At 32.1% G+C, this 12,574-nt stretch overlaps 1 protein-coding gene across 1 annotated transcript in view; it reads right to left on the bottom strand.

Moving 5' to 3' along the window:
* The window catches only part of PsGEF (Protostome-specific GEF), a 36,869-nt gene extending 32,107 nt beyond the window's left edge, over positions 1-4,762 (bottom strand). Inside the window, exon 1 of the mRNA XM_013310988.1 lies at positions 4,542-4,762. The gene's annotated coding sequence lies outside the window, so the exon portion shown is untranslated. The remainder of the gene's footprint in view (positions 1-4,541) is intronic.
* Positions 4,763-12,574: the final 7,812 nt, after the last annotated feature.

Here is a 12,574-nt window from a genome sequence, read left to right as displayed (position 1 = left end):
TTTTGGTTAAAGAAATAATATATATAATAGCTTATTCTTGTTTTAAAATGCAATTATAAATCGAACATCAGAGGGCCTATAACCAAAGAGTAACGTCATCTATATTATTCTAATTTTGTATTAGCCGGGAATAAAGTATAACGATAATTCTCATACAAATGATATGTATTTTGCCGATGTGTTACGAAAATTTATGTCGCAAATATTCGTGATAGACCCACAGATGGCAAGTAACACTACTAATGCAAATTTTTATACAACATTTTTTTATAAATAAAAAAAAAACTACTGCGACAATTCAAAAATTCTTTTACTATTAAAAAGTTACGTTATCACTGAATGACATAGTTATGGGTCACATATTTATTTTATTAATTTTAATTTGAATTCCTTAAAATTATGATTTACTACATCTCTGTACCCCACTTACAGTTGTTTAATGACCATTAAAGGTGACTCTTAGTGAAAATTAACAAAGGGTATATGAAACCTACACTAAAGATCAGCCTTAGTGGTTACTGTTAATGCATTAAAAACAGTGATGATTGCTTATCGTACTTAAATCAAAAACTTATTTTTTTAGTTCCCTTTTGATGCGATAAATGTTCAATATTAAAACTCAATTCCTTCGTTTTCTCCCCTTTGTTAACTTGCATTGTGAACAAAACTTTGTCGTTCGCCCTCGTTCCTTTCTTAATTTATTATTTGCAAAAAGTAGTCTCGTCTGTTGTCTACTTGAAAAACAAGTTTTAATATTAAAAAAAAAATACTGGGATAATAAGAAACATCCGATGCCTTAGTCGAAGACTAAAAGCATATTTGGTATAAAAAAATGTCATGATTTTTTTACAAAATATTTTTTTTAATGTTCATTTTTATATAATATATAAAGTGAACATTGATATATTTATTACGCGTGTTATCTATTTAACTTTACCACCTCGTATATCCTGGGAATATCGTACCCTAATCCTTAAAACCCTAAGGTCAGGAGGCCAAGCAGGGTGATTTACAGGGCCGGACACCTGGGGGTTGGGGACATGTAGCATAATTTTGTGTCATTGAAAACGTATATCAGATCGTAAGTTATAGCTTTTTAGATAGTTTTATTATCTATGGATATTCAGTTTTGGTGATTTGGAAGATTCCTGGAAGTTAGTTTGGTTGGATTTTTTTATTTTTTTATGGTACTTCCTGTAACATTTAAAAAAATCGTTACCGGAGTTAATGAAAAGTAAATAAAAATTTCATATAAACTCTTTTTTGTAAGTGGCACAATTTTAAACTAACTATAATAGTACTATTAGATTGATAGAAAATTATAAATATTCAATATACTTTATAAATAAAAAAAAAATATTACCACCTTTTTTTTTAAATCTTGCATAGATGCTTATAGTAATAAAACATAAAAAATTAAGTATCCAATGTCGCAATAACAAAGAGCACGCGGATGTTATTTTTCCTTAATGGAGTCTTGTGGAGCAACAACGGTTTAAAAGTTCGATCGGTATCAGTTAATTTAGTTCCTGGGTGCACTCGATTCAACCCCTTTTACTGCGCATTTTGTTACAATATCTTGACATATTTTTTATTCCAACCTTCACTTGTTATCAAAACGTAAGGGTACCTTTTCGTGAGAACGATAAAAACTTTTTTATAACTGGCCTTATAAAAGAAAAGAAAAAAATCTTCACTAAGTTATTGGAATTTATTAAAATCTTATGCCGAATGAAAGAAATGCTTTTTACAGCACCTGTAAAAAAAAACGCAAGCAAAAAAGAAATCTCAAAAATTAAATTTGCCTCAGGCTAAAGTAATTTTAATTTTTTGCTAGATTTAAAATCCTCGTGAGTTGTAAAAGAATTAAAAATTGATCCTTGGTTAAGACGAAACAAAAAAGGGTACCCCATTTTAATTAAATACGCACTCCTGGTTTAAAATTCTAAACACATAAATTTCAATAACAATGCAGTGGGAAGACATTTTTATGATTCGCATGACGTCATAAGGAAGACTTAAGTGTGTACATGTTGTCATTAAAATAACGATTTGTTTAATTTTTTTTTATTCTATCGTTAAGGGCTTGTCATTGTGTTGTCTAGTAATCTCTTACAGTGGTAGAGCCCGCTATAACATCTTGGCACGAATCGAGCCGGCTCGCCCGGCGAAATACCACGACCACACAGAAGACACGCGTCAAGTGGAAGCAATTCCGCGTTTCGTCTGATGAGTGTGCGTCCCGGAGGCCTATTTTGTCCACTTTCCCTTCCCACACTTTTTCTCATAAGGAAAGGATGGGAAGTGGAAGTGGACATTCAGGATGAGAGGATGCGTGGAAAGAGAATATATATTTTTTTTCCGTGCATCCCCTCCTCGGCGATTAAAGGTAGGCAATGCATATGCAATTGCGTATGTCTATGGGCAACGGTCGCTTCGCTATTTCAGCGATTTCAATTCGCTTGCTCGTTTGCCACCTTATGATATAAAAAAATATTAGAAAATCACTAATAATTTCTTGGAAGAATTCTTTGACATGTTTCAAATCATGTTTTTCGATGTGTATTAGTGATGAAACTGTGAAATCCTGAATCTGAGGAAAATATCAAGCTTTTTAAGTATAACGGACTGATTAGAGACTTTGAATTTCAACTTTGAATCTGATTTTCTAAAATTGTAAGCTACAAAGTTTATGTCCATTACAAATGTTAACTACATTTTTAAAACAATAATTATATTTTTTAATTTCCATCAATAGAGAATGCAACAGACTGTAAAAGCCGTTCACAGACTGAAAGAAAAAAACGTGCAAAAAAAATCCGTGTACGCTCCGCTAAACTGTAAGGGTGTGTAATAATCTATTTACTCTGCTCACTCTTTCTTGTAGACGTTGAAAATAATTGTTTGTCTCTGTCTATCGCTAATTAATGGAATTACTGACCCTTGAAGGTAAGCTGATATAAGTGAGCGTGAGAAGTGGTTGTTATGACTCTTTGTTTTATTGTTGTTTCCTCAAGTGAGTGTGTAAGGGCCCTTATTTTTTTTATTCATTAAATTTGAATTGACTTTTATACAATCAGTATAATGTATGTCCGAGTAAGACTATATGATGTATAAAACATTTTTTTTATAAATATATATCTTATATATATATAAAAGAAAGTCGTGTTAGTTACACTATTTATAACTCAAGAACAGCTTTACCTATATGGTTGAAAATTGGCGAGGAGATAGCTAAGAGCCAGGAGACGGACATAGGATACTATTTTTTTATTCGAATTTATGCCTTAAATAGCTTATTTTTATTTAACCTACTAATATTATAAATGCGAATGTTTAGATGGATGTGATGTGGATGAATGGATGGGTGGGCTACACTAATTAAGTTTTTTTTTATATCCACGCGGACGGAGTCGCGGGCGACAGCTAGTATTCATATATATAAAATCCTCGTGTCACAATATTCTATCATATTCAATAAGTCTGAAAACCGGCTACTACCATTTTTTACAGATTTACAGATTACAGATGTAGAACATAGTATTGGAACACATAGGCTATTTTTTTAATAATACCGCGCAGACAGAGTCGCGTGCTACAGCTAGTAGCTAAATATAAGCTCTTCTAGACTCTTCTTGAAATCATATGATTCTTACTGCGTTATATAACGTTACGCTAAATATATAAAAACGCAATCATTGTCGATTCTGATGATAATCAAAAACATGAAATTTAAAAAAGAACTAATAATTAAATACTAAAAACAGTGATTAATAAAACAGCAAACTGCTAGCGCCATCTATATTATTGAAAAGATAATTGCGGTATTAAGCGTGAATTTATGAGACTCAATCCGTTTCTTAATTACGCTATCTACAAATGAAGATATTCAAAATACACAGGTTATTATTTAAAAAATATAATAATTTGAACTTAACTATTGTACCTCTTGAAATATTTATAATATTATCGGTGAATTAAAACGACAACAATATATTAAAACCATATAATTCGGACAATAAAATAAAGTTATTTTACATTAACTTTGGTGGTATAAAGTCGACTTTAATTCAACCCAGTTAAAGTCTTTAATCCATCAATCTTAAAACTAATGATAACTTATCTAAAAGAAGGCTATAGTATCAAATACCTGACTGTTTATACTAATGTATAAATGACTGTTATAAATGAAGGTCGGAATTTATGATTAAAAAAACTAAACCTCCAACCCGCTCCAATCTTCATGCTTCTACCTGGATTTTACGCGCCAAACTCGTAAGTAAACACAAATATCCTATTCAAATATAGAATAGAACACTTTAAATGTTTTTTTTATTTTTTATTGTAAAAGTGTGGCCACATTTTTAAATATGGCCAGTATTCTTAACATTATTTTACGATGATTTTATGTAAAATAGATTTATGTAAGAATATTTAGATAAACTATGAAGTTTGAAAAAAAATATTTGTTTTTTTTTCAATACTTTGTAACAGAAAATTCCCTTGCCATATGTTATAATAAAATCTTACAATAACCTTACCGCTTGTGTCCTTTTTCAAAGGATATCCCTACACAAAAGGATCTTCAAGATGTCACTTTTAAAATCCAACTGTCGCACAACGCACATATCAACACGTGTCTTTTTTATAAAATTTAAAAATAAAATTTAATTTATTCCAAAGTTTTCACAATCAGTTCGAAATTCAAAAATAAAATTCTTCAAACACTTTTTAAAGTAAACCGGACAAATCGAACAACCGAACGCGGACGTGCTTTCGCGCGAAAAGCTCGTGTCCAAATAAATTCATGCATGGAACTTACCTGGGGACTGTCATTTGCTATACACATTTCGTCTCGTTCTTGCACACATATTTACGTACAGGTGTGAAAGGGATGTACGAAGTATTGTAAGAAAACGACCGCGTATACCTTAGGGTTGTTTTTTTTTGTTGTTTTGTTTTGGCGCCTTATCGGTTGCAAGACGATCTTCTGATAAGAATATCTATAAAAGATTTGCAGCTTCCTTTTACTTAAAGTATCTTTTACCCCTTTTAATACGCGTATAATATATTTATATCGATATTAAATATGTTATTCATAGTATTGGATGAGTCACTGATTCGTTTTTTTTTACGACAGTCCTCTTAAGTTTTTATCTTAATATTAAAAAAAGTCAAAAGTAAAAAGTTGGTAATAATTATAAGATTTTTTTAACATTTACTTTAATTAGATGTTAGCCATAATACATAGTAAAAAGTAAAATAATACAAACAATATCTCGGTGGTTTACTTGATACTGGAACTTCTAATAAAAATAATTAAAAGTGCTAAGTTAATATCGATAGTCTTCCATGAAATATTAAGATAGCCTTTCATTTTAGGCATACGGTTACAAAAGTGAAAGTATCAAGACGTATAAATTTCATACAGTTGTTAATAGTAAAGCATTGCTAAGAGAAAAGTATCAAAACTCTCAAGTCATTGGGAATCCGTTAGCTGTTCCGTAGCGGTAGACTTGTCACTGACAAATTTTGAATACTGTCAGTTTCTTATGTACCCTGGAAAGTTGAAGTATCTACAAATAGAATATCGAACGAACTCAATCATAAATTGCATTAAAAAATAAACTTTATAAAAATGTATTCGGTAAGTACCTTTAAATTAACCAACTTTTGAAAATTATAACGTACATAACGGTGAATCTTTGCATAGACAAATTACTTTTTACAATGCGTCGGAATTCCGTCACTTTGTGAATTGTTATGCAATTAGTCAATTTATTACATTTTGTCAAATTTCATTTGGGCGAGTTACACAATCTAACGGTAACATACCGTATCTTGGTCAGTGGGCTTGATACACTTGGCTGTTATTAAACAATTTGCTCAACTTGTAAAACATTATGAACCGTAAGTAATTAAAACTATTTACTCGACCGTTTAGTTTACGGCAAGTGAAATATAACGGATTGGAGATGATTTTAAATGTCGAGTAACGCTTTCCAATATTTAAAATTAAGTTTACAATGGCAACCAATTGTAACGCTCAAATCCGAATTAATACTTAAACTTAAGCGTAAAATACAACGACTAGTGTGACCCTATGTCCTCTTGTTACAATACTAGCTATCGCCCGCGACTACGTACGCGCGAAATTAAATAGAAACCTAATAAGTAGCTTATGTGTTCTTCCAGACTATGTTCTATATGTTAGACAAATTTCATCGAGATGTGTTGAGCCGTTCTGGAGATAACTTGTAACATCCATCCATCCAAACGTTCGCATATTATAAACGCTCTGAAGTACGACAATACGTTTCATTCTTTGTCAACATCATAACAATTAGATGTTTATTTAACAATAAGTAATTCCAATAAAGAATAACAAAATGTTTTAATTATACAACCCTAACTATACCGGTAATAAAATAAGCTATAAAATATTTTACTGCTAGATTAACCAACCTCAACTTGACTTCTTATTGTATGTGACTTCTTGTTGAGATCGTAAAATATTTTTAAATTGGGTTAAGTATTTTTTAAACTTCAAGTAGTCATCAGTCATCGTCAGGGTATAGTAATTTTCAGATATCTTGTTGGCTCTTGCGAGTCGCTGCATATAACATAATGTTAAGTGTAACGGGGCGTAGAATGCGGGTGGGGGGCACTTCGCAGTGTACTGACTACCTTGAGCCGTCAAGATATTTGAAAAGAAGTATACCAGAGAAAACTATTTTTTCTGTTGCAATGTTAATAAATTAAATAGCTTATTATATCTTTATAAACAATAATATTATGTCAAAAATGTATGACTAAAAACATTTTTTAAATTCTCGACCACTATGTAATTATTCAAAACTCATAGTATGCAGTTGGGTATTTTTAAACCTATATCTACAGTTGTACGACTAACTAACCAAGAAAAATATACGTATTTGAATTAGCTATAAACGCTAAAAAGTTCCCCCTAGCGGCGAACAAAAGAAACTGTAAAACAATTTATTCAAACTTTTGTTATAGTAGATATCAAAGTGTTCAGTTGGAAAAAACTACAAAAACTTCAATCGTTATGTAGTTAGACAAACAAAAATATAGAAAACTGTAGTTTGCGGAAGAACTTCACAAATACTTTTTTATTTTTTGTTTGATTTTATCTTTGTTTTTATGATTTAAGATAATTTTTTCGTCAGTCGTGTTAAATATTCTATTTGCTGTATTCACGCTAAACCGCACTTGAAGTAGACAATGTATAAGTTATAAACATCAAGACAATATAGGAAATAGTTTTCAATGAGTAAAAACGGTAAAGATCGTCTCCGGAACGAAATGTAACGCGAATTTAATATAACCGTGACGCAATATAATGAACTGACAACGGTTTTACTAAAAAAAAGACGATAAATTTTCAAAAAATTAAAAGAACGTTATTCCATAAATAAAATACATAAAAAGTACACTTCTCTCTTTTCCATTTTACTTGCGACTAATATTATAAATGCGAATGTTTGGATGGATGGATAGATGTTTGTTAGAAGTTATAATCAGAACGGTTGAATGGATAGCCTGGAAGAATACATAGACTATAGATTAAGTTTTTTTATAAATGTACGAACGGCGTCGCGAGCTACAGCTAGTTGTAAATAACTCTCATTTTACATCCTCCTTCTTTGCAATTTTATCCTGACATTTTTAAAGAAAATGAGGGAAAGCAATATTTTTATAATAATATTTATAAGAGTTTTGTTAAGTTTTCATAAATCTACTAATGATCCTTATAAAGTAAAAATTTTAAAATTATTTTTTAGAATTAGGAAAACAGGATAAGAAATTAAGATTCATTAAGGGGTGTATTTTAGCACGCAAAAAATAATAGAATACAAATATACCGTTTACTTGTGTTTATGTTACACACCTGCTATGGAAATAACTGTAGACCAGTGGTGCTCAAACTTTTTTGACGTACTAAGAATCTACATTATGTTAGAGAATTAAACACTTGTCGTGAAGACGGAGTCCGGATGGGTTCCTTAACTAGCCGGTGCCGGCAACGAATAATTAAATTAATTAGTGTTAAATGTACCTATATTAATTAGTTCATCTTAATATTAACTAAAGCTCAGATATATCTTAGTTCTTACTAATATTATATATGCGAATTTTTAGATGGATGGATGGATGTTTGTTTGAAGATATCTCCAGAATGGCTTAACGGATCTTGCTGAAATTTGGGATAGATGTAGAAAATAGTCTGTAAGAACTTATAGGCTACTTATTATTATTTTTTAAATTCAACGCGGACGGTACCGCGGACGATAGTTAGTATTTGAATAGTTTGAACACCATAGTATTCTCTTTGTCCGTCGGTGTTTACGTTGCAAGGAAAAGTTTTTACGAATTCCTAATTATACGTCACAACAGGTGTTACGTAACATTTAACCTGCCTTTATTTATTTTAATAATGTAAGAGCTTAGCACACGGTAATAACATCGAAATTGTTGGCACCATATCTTTGAAAAAAATACAGGCCTGTTACAGAGGATTGTGAAAAAATGATACTGCTTTCTTTGAATTTTTAAAAATAAATTTTTACATTTAGTAGAATTCTATCAAATCATTCTATTATTTAAGGTTATTTATTAAAAAAGGACCTGTAGGTTGCTAAAATAGTTATTCAAATAAGTTTTAAGTGTTTTAAATTCGTAAACAACCAACTAACCTCCATTTAACGTAAGACCATCATTAAATTTAATATTGTAAATACGATTTATATTTACTAAGGCTACTAACTACAATAAAAACCTACCCTTACTTTAAAAATATATCACATTAATATAACGGTAACTGGTCACTTGTAAACTAACACGATACTAAGGTGCATTCGTACCAATACTTTGTTCCGGTACGTGACCGCAGGTGTCCGTGGTCCGTACCAATTAAACATCACGTGAGAAAATTACCAATTTACGCGATATACCAAAATAATGTACGGTCACTATAATGTTAAGTGCTTTAATTATAGGGACGGGGTTGTCTAATGTTTTAAGGGTTCGTATAATCAATTATCATTAAAACTTTCAGGGTAATATCGAACCTATGACATTTAATGAACGCACTATCTTGGTTTATGAATTATGGTACGAATAGCTGTCGAACAAAACTCCTTCCGCGCGTTATTAAAATAAACTTAGCAACTGTACTATACTGGCTATAGTCTTGCTTGTTTTAAGCGACAAAGTCATGTCAGTTGTGACAGGGAACGAGGCGGTTGTGTGGTACGGGGTGTTGGTGAGCCATAAAACCCTCCAAATACTCGGATATTACAGTAGCCTATGTTTTCTTCCGGGCTATGTACTACATCATGTCAAATTTAAGTAAGATCCATGCAGTCTTTCTGGGGATACCTTCTAAAAACATCCATCCATCTATAATATTAAAAAGAAGTATGATAGCAACTATATCTTTCGTTTCAGTCTTTCTTGAAACAGAGAACAAGAAGTCATAGACAAGCAAGCAATAGCGGAGAATATTAAAGAGTGCGTAATAAACCTCTTTTGTTCTTGTACGTTCCTTTTTCTAATTATTTAGGTCACGTCTTAGTTTTCTCGACCAAGAAAAACGATCTGGAATTATCAGTTCAAACGAATGTATAAATTTTATTAACTTGTTTTATATTACACTTAATAACCTAGAAAATCGTTTGAGATTCGTCTTGTTGCACTGTCCTGTCTACATTAAATTATATATCATGTCAGTCAACGTTTAACGTTTTTTTTGATTCCACGGTTACATAATTAGATTAAAAGATAAAATCTGTTCCGTTTCGCCACCTGTTATCCAATATGGCGCCCTGTTTGTTAAACTGTCAAAATTATCACGAAGCAAGGCACAGTTTTTTGACTGTTTGATGCTATGTTATAGGTGTTTTTTTAAGATATGTTCATAATAATTTAAATAAATTTGTTGTAGGATTTAACAGAAAAATATTGAAGAAGTTCGATTGTTTTTAAATTATTTTTTAACAGTTATAGGTTTGATTTTGAATTAATGTTTTTACAATACTATTATGTAATAAACAAAAAAATCATCGTTAAATCATGTTATCATTACGTCAGTAGCATTAAAATTATGATAAAAGTTTTTTTGTCCACCAAACGATATTCGGGTTATTTTTTTTTAAATCTCTATTTGAACACCAACTGCTGCTTGCCATCTGTTTGATACAGATAATCAAATTTGTTGATATACAGTGTAGCAATAAAAATAAATTGTATTAGTGTTGCCCTTTTATGTTATTATAATTTATAGGGTGTTTTTATAATATTCAGAACTAATGAAGCTATCAAAATAATCTCTGGTAAACGGTAAAATTAAAAAAAAATCATTAGATTAATGCAGTGTCGTATATTTTAAGGTCTTAGATTACAATTATGAGTTTATTTTAGTATATATTTTTAGCTATAATAATCACGTGACACTAATTAATTATACGAATAAAGCCATTAATTCTTAAAAAGTTTGTACACTTTTTTCGTGTGATTTTTATTCTATAATATATGAAAAATATTTTTATACTATAACTAGCTGTAGCTCGGGACTCCGTCCGCGCGGAATTCTTCAATACTATGTTCAACATCCATGGCAAATTACATCGTGATTCGTTCAGTCGTTCTGAAGATATCTTCAAACAAACATCCATCCATTCGCTTTTATAATATTAGTAAGATATATTAAATAGAATGACATAACATTTTTCCGATATAAAATCCGTTTGATTTCGCCGATAAATTGATACATTGTCCATTTTACATCTAAATTACGAACATATTCACTAGAAGTGCATTTATCAAATTCGACATCGTACCTTGCGGGCGGCCTATGACAAAATCATAAATAACAAATGCGAAATTAAACTTTATCACAAGGGTATAGAGTAGAAAATCCCAATAACAGTTGTATATAGAGAATACTGCCCAATCATCGCAATTTGTAAGCATCTGACATTACAATGTATTTTATTATCTTTGATATGTCGCGCTGTAGGAGGTCACAAAATTGTCATTGACTATCAATACTAGTGTTTATTGTGATTTTTGTTTGTTCATAAAAGTTGAAAGCATACTGCAACAGTGGTAGAGCCCGCTTTAACATCTTCGCACGAATTGGCCCGGCTCGCCCGGTGAAATACCACGACCACACAGAAGACAGGCGTCAAGTGGAAGCACTTCCGCGTTTTGTCTGATGAGTGTGCGTCCCGGAGGCCTTCTATAGTCCTCTTTCCCTTCCCACCCTCTTTCTTATAAGGAAAGGATGGGAAATGGAAGTGGACTTTCCGGATGAGAGGATTCATGGAAAGGGAAAATATTTTCTTTCTGTGCATCATCTCCTCCGTCGATTAAAGATAGGCAACGCATATGCAATTGCGTATGTCTATGGGCAACGGTCACCTCGCTATTTGAGCGATTTTAGGTGGCCGCTCGCTCGTTTGCCACCTTTTGATATAATAAAAAAAAAATATGCTGGATTGTACTCTTATTTCATTATTGCTAGATAATAAACATAAGAAACTACATGAATCTGCGTAATTTTTGTAACTTAACCTATCTTTATAACATACACGACAAACTAAGAAATGTTTCTAGTTTATTACTTGTAGTTTTTATCTTGTTTGTACATTTCTTTAAAAACAACACCAACATAACTCAAACCCGTAACCCAAAGGGGTAGGTAGGTAACCTTAACCTATCTCTCTCTGCTTTTAAATTTTATTTAATATAGTCTTTTCATTGAGCGTCGGTGGCTCAGGGGTCAAGCACTTGACTTGCAATCTGCAGATCGAATCCCGCCATGTACCAATGTCTTTTTCCATTTCCGATTTACATATGTATAATACGTTCTTACGGTGAAGGAAAACATCGTGATGCAACCTGCACATATCTGAGAAGAAATTCAATGATATGTGTGAAGTCAACCCGCACTGGGCCAGCGTGGTTGACTATGGCCTAGTCACCCCTAACTTAGGGTAGGCTCTGAGCCCCTCGGTGGATATAGTGAGCTGATGTTGATGAGATGATGCTTTTCATGTTAGATTAGAATTAAGGAATGCATTTGAATCTAGCAATGTCCACACGCTTCAGTTACAATGATAAATGTATGCATTTATTTACATTATAATTGAGTCATTGTGCACGCATCTAATTTCATCAAAACACCCCGCGGCGTCTATTTATTCGCCTCGAGCGGCAAAACACGAAACAAAACCCTCCAAATGTGCACGTGTCAAAAATTTACTGTGCTCATTACATGTCGATTCAACCCTTCGTCCGGTGATTGTTCGAGGTCATAAAGAGCCCACGCTGCGCCCAGTGGGCCGCCTCCACCCCGGCGGACAAAGGGTTGAACTCAATGAGAGGTGTTCATGGAATGAATGTAACATTACAGTAGACTACTTCATTATGGTGCGCCACGGTCAGGGGTAGTAGTGTAAATTATCGGCGTGTTTCGTCCCAATTTTAAAACGTGTTTTAAGTCAAAACTTAATTACAAATTTTAACAGTCGTAGAGCCCGCTTTAACA

The sequence above is a fragment of the Papilio xuthus genome, unplaced genomic scaffold, assembly GCF_000836235.2.
Source record: "Papilio xuthus unplaced genomic scaffold, Pxut_1.1 DF827680.1, whole genome shotgun sequence".
Lineage (NCBI taxonomy): Eukaryota > Metazoa > Arthropoda > Insecta > Lepidoptera > Papilionidae > Papilio > Papilio xuthus.
Note: the sequence above shows the minus strand (reverse complement) of the source record. Positions and strands in the feature narration are given on the sequence as shown.